The sequence below is a fragment of the Paralichthys olivaceus genome, chromosome 5 (genome assembly GCF_024713975.1).
Source record: "Paralichthys olivaceus isolate ysfri-2021 chromosome 5, ASM2471397v2, whole genome shotgun sequence".
NCBI classification, from domain to species: Eukaryota; Metazoa; Chordata; class Actinopteri; order Pleuronectiformes; family Paralichthyidae; genus Paralichthys; species Paralichthys olivaceus.
This window is the reverse complement of record NC_091097.1, coordinates 22,871,733-22,876,732: the sequence shown is the minus strand read 5'-3', so window position 1 is coordinate 22,876,732 and position 5,000 is coordinate 22,871,733.

Here is a 5,000-nt window from a genome sequence, read left to right as displayed (position 1 = left end):
TTATCAGGTTGTTGTATATCCTGTTGTGCCTTAGCATGTAGTCAAAGTGTTCACATTCAGTCGTGTTCCACTTCACTCTCAGATTGGTCCATATTTGCTTTGCATCCATGTTATCCATTACTTTGACCCACACTTTCTCTGCAGCCGGCCTCCTCAGTTCTTTCTCCCTCATACATTCATATATCATCCTTGTTTTTACATCCTTCAGACTGAACTTGCACTCCCCTTCCCCTACATACATATCTATTTCATCTTCTCCTCCGTTCACGTTCTCTCTCTCAATCATTTCCTTCCATTCTTTGGGCATTGCTTTTTTTATTTTTTCTATGACCCCTTCAGCTGTACCCGGCCATATTTCATCCCCATTCCCCCTGACCTCATCTACAATCACCTGTGCCCTCATAAAGCCCGGTGTGTACTCGTACACCATGTCCCTCACCTTCCTTATCCCTGCTCTCCATATTACCCTGTTAAAGATGGTCTCCCCTTCCACTGTGATTTTTGGATTTAAAAATGCTGGCTGCTCCCATACCTGCTTTACATTTTTGCATTCATACTTCACGAAACTCAGAAACTCTCCCCACGCTCCCAGCATCTCTTTGTAATAATCAGTCACTCCATCTAACATCCCTTTTTTCATTTTCATATACACTCCACTCTCACCACACCCTCCAGTTTTGTTGATAGCTTCTGTTAAACACACCTTCCACACCTGATCACTTTTATTCTTTAAGTATCTCACCATCATTTTCACCCTCAGTGCTTTTTTTTTCCTCTCTAAGTTAACCAGTTTCAGTCCCCCATCTTCATACTCATTTTCTAGTACTTCCCTTGCTATTCTAACCCCCTTCCCATCCCACAAAAAGTCACTCACCATCCCTCCCACTTCTTTCATCACTTTCTCAGGCACATCCATCACATTCATCACATACACCAGCTTGCTCATTATTAAACAATTTACTACAATTACCTTCCCTTTTAGCTTCAATCCTCTTCTCTTCCAAAACCCTAACGTCTTTCTAATCCTATTCACTATCCCCTCATACTGCCTATCTCTCCCTTCTTTCTCCTCTATCCCTAAATTTACACCTAACACCTTCATATACCCTTTGTTTTCCTTCATTCTGATCTCCTCCCTCTCTTCTCTGTTCTCCCCTATGTACATTATCTCTGATTTCTCTATGTTTACTTTTGCTCCTGATGCCCTACCATACTGCTCTACACTTTTTAAAACCTCTACTACACTTTCTTTGTCCCTAACTGTCACTGTTGTGTCGTCTGCATATTGATATAGCGTGCTCATCTGTCCACCCGGTAGTTCTATGCCCTTAATCCCTCTATTTTGCAATATTAGTGCCGCTAGCGGCTCTGCTGACAAGGCGTACAGCAGAGCCGATAGCGGACATCCCTGTCTAACTGATCTCTCTAATCTAAACTCCTCTGTCACTATCCCGTTTATTTTTATCTTACTCGCTGCTCTTTCATACATCCTCCTTATCCATCTTATCATCCTATTTCCAAAACCCACTTTATCTAATACCTTATATAAATACCCATGATCTACTCTATCAAATGCTTTATTCAGATCCAAACTCGCTACTATCCCTATATTGTTCCCCTTCATGTGTGTGATGGTGTCCCTAATACTGCTTATTGTGTCGGCTATGTCTCTTCCTGGTATGCTATATGCTTGTGTGCTTCCCACCACCGTCCCTATAACCCCCTTTATCCTATTCGCTAATACCTTTGCTAATATTTTATAATCACCATTTAACATTGTGAGTGGTCTGTAATTTTCTAATTTGTCCCTGCTCCCTTTTTTGTAAATTATACTAACTAGCCCTATTGTCATGCTGTGTGGCATCTCTCCCTTCTCTTCTATATACCTAAATAATCTATCTAACACTGGCACTAATTCTTCCTTAAACTCTATATAAAACTCTCCTATTATCCCATCTATCCCTGGACTTTTATTTCTGCCTAACTCATCTATTGCTTTCCCTATCTCTCCCTTAGTTATCTCTCCTTCACATCCTTCTCTGTCCTCATCACTCAGCCTAGCTTCCATCTTTTCTATCACCTGCCTGCTACTCTCCTCATCTACTTCTTCTTTCTTAAATAACTCCCTATAGAATTCTCCTACTCTTTCCACTATCCCTACAAAGTCAGTTATTCTTTCCCCTCTCTTTCCCTCCACTTGCTCAAAATAGTTATTCTTTTGCCTTACCTTCTCTAGCCCTAAGAAATAACTTGTACATTTTTCCCCCTCTACTACATCTCTTGCCTTACTTCTAATTATTGCTCCCTTGCACTTTCCCTGTTCTATCTCTTTCAGTTCATCTTTCTTCTTTATATATTCCCCCAAATCATACTTGCCATCCTCCTCAGCTTTCTTTTCCTCTTCTCTCAACTCCTCTTTTAACTTTTTTTCCTTCTCTCTCTGTGTTTTCCCCCTCTTCCTACTGTGTTTTATGCTCATGGTCCGTACTCCCTCTTTTACCCCTTCCCACCACCTCCCTATATCTTCCTCATACATCCTGTCATCCTTCTCCCACCTTATGTATTCTCTCACTTCTTTTTTATATTTTTCATCTCTCAGCAACTCCCCATTCATGCACCACAGTCCCCCTCCTCTTCTCTCTGTTTCCCTTCCTATTGTAAATTTTAGCACCTTGTGATCACTAATAGTTGTGATTTTGTAATCTATACCACTTATCCTTTCTGCTATGCCCTTTGTGCTCAATACTAAATCTATCCTACTCTGTTTTAATTTTCCCTTCACCACTTGCATTCGTGAGTACTCTCTCCCCTCAGGATTTCTTTCTCTCCATACATCACTCAGTCCTTTCACACTTTTAATCTTTTCTAACATTCCTCTCGATGTATCATTCTTAAAACACATGTTCTCCGCCACATCCAATTTCCCACACCACACATTAAAGTCTCCTACTATCATACAGTTGCCATCACACATTGTTCCCATTTTTTCAAACATCCTCTTTCTCTCTTTCTCCTCATTTGGTGCATGCACATTTATCAGTTTTATGTTTTCATTCCTATATTTAAATTTTATCCCTATCATCCTGCCATCTTCCCCATCGTCACACTTGCTCACATCCTCTATCACTCCTCTTTTTATTAAAATCGCTACCCCCCCTGCTTCCCCATAACCATTGCTTGCATACACATCTCCCATCCATTCCTTCTCCACTTCTCTCATACTCCTTTCATCCCAGTGTGTCTCCTGGATACATATTATGTCACTTTTCCCCAATCCATACATCTGTTCTCTCTTACTTTTATTTCTTAGCCCTCTTGCATTAATTGATATTATTTCAATCATTATTATTATTAGGATGCTTAGTTTCATTTTTTGTTCTTATTTTTGCTTTTCTTATTCATCCTATTGTGCCTCTCTGTATTCTGTCGCTTCCTAATTTGCGTTATTTTCTCAGACAGTTCCATATCAGTTTCGGAATCTACCGTTTGTGACGCGTGTGACTCCTCACCGGCCTCTGTGGGAGTCGCTCCGTCTGTCACTTTCCTCCTCTCCCCCGTCTTGTCTTTCCCTCGCCTTTTCTCCTCCTTCTCCTCCGTCTCCATGCCTGCCTTGTCCGCTCCGTCTTCCTTTCCTTCCGTTTTGTCCTTCTCCTCTGCCGTCGCCGCCCGCATCTTCTCTCCTCTCCTCCTGCCTGCGTCCACCTCTGCATCCTTTCCTTGCCTTTTCTCCTCGGTCTCCAGTTCTGCCTTGTCCGCTCCGTCTCTCTTTCCTTTCCTCGTCACCTTCCTCTCCGCCGGCTCCCTCTCTCCTCTCTCCTTGTCGGCGTCCACCTTCACCGCCTCCTCCGTCGCTCCATTCTTTTCCTCTCTCCCGTCGTCCTTCTGCACCTCTCCTGCTCCGCTCGTGCTCACCGGTCCCTCCTCAACTCCCTCGTCCACACTCTCCATGTCCTCCGTGTCTCTGTCCTCGCTGTTTTCACTCTCGCTCCCATCTCCGCTCTCATCCACCTCACTTTTTTCTCCTTCCGCCTCACTTTCCTTGCAGCTGCAGTTCTGATTTAGGTTTTTACACATCTCACATCTTTTCTTCCCTTGGCTGCACTCCCTAGCAAAGTGTCCCTGAATTCCACATCTATGGCACTGGAACTCAGGGCACTCCCTCATTATGTGCCCGGGTTGGATGCACATCCTGCACACCCTGACCTGTTTGTCATGAATGACTCTAAAATATTCGCTCCCTAGTGCTGTTTCAAATTTAGTTGAATATGGCAATGATTGCACTTGGTTATTGAATCTCACTTTCATGAACCTAGTTCCATCTGCCACATTGGTTCCCGGCCACATCCTCCTCTTTATTGGTGATGCAGCCGAGACTCCCCACCCCTTCAATTTTTCCAGGATTTTTTCATCTCCTATATAAAAGGGGAGATTTAGAAATGACACTACCAGCTCATCGTTTGTGAGTTCCCTGGCGTGTATCCTGGTGTCCCCCATCTTAAATCCCTCCATGAGCCTGTCTTTTCCTCTCGGATGGCTCATGGACATCTCATACTTATTCCTGCCAATAAATCTGCACGCCACCAGCCCTCCACATAGCTCACGCACGCATCTCATGAGCTCCATTGCGCTGATCTCATTTTCTCCCTCCATTTCCACACTCACGGTCAACTTCCTTACCTCTCTCTCTGTGCTTTCGCCGCTCTGGCTCAGCACAACAGCGGGGGTAGCCGCGCTACTCATCCGCTCCGTGTTCTCCTCCACCGCTCCCTCCATGGGACCGACACAGAAGCCCCCGTACAGCGCGTCGCTGTTACGGGGAGATATATCAATGTCAGCTATCACAACGCTAACGTCCGGTTGGATAGCTGCATACACACATAGAAAAAAGGAAAAAGGAAAAAGAAAAGTAGAAAAATAGAAAAATAGAGAGAGAGATCGTGAAGAAGTTGGAAAAAAAAGTGCTGAGTAGGTCGTCCGTGGTGCTCTACTTCCGCGTCAAG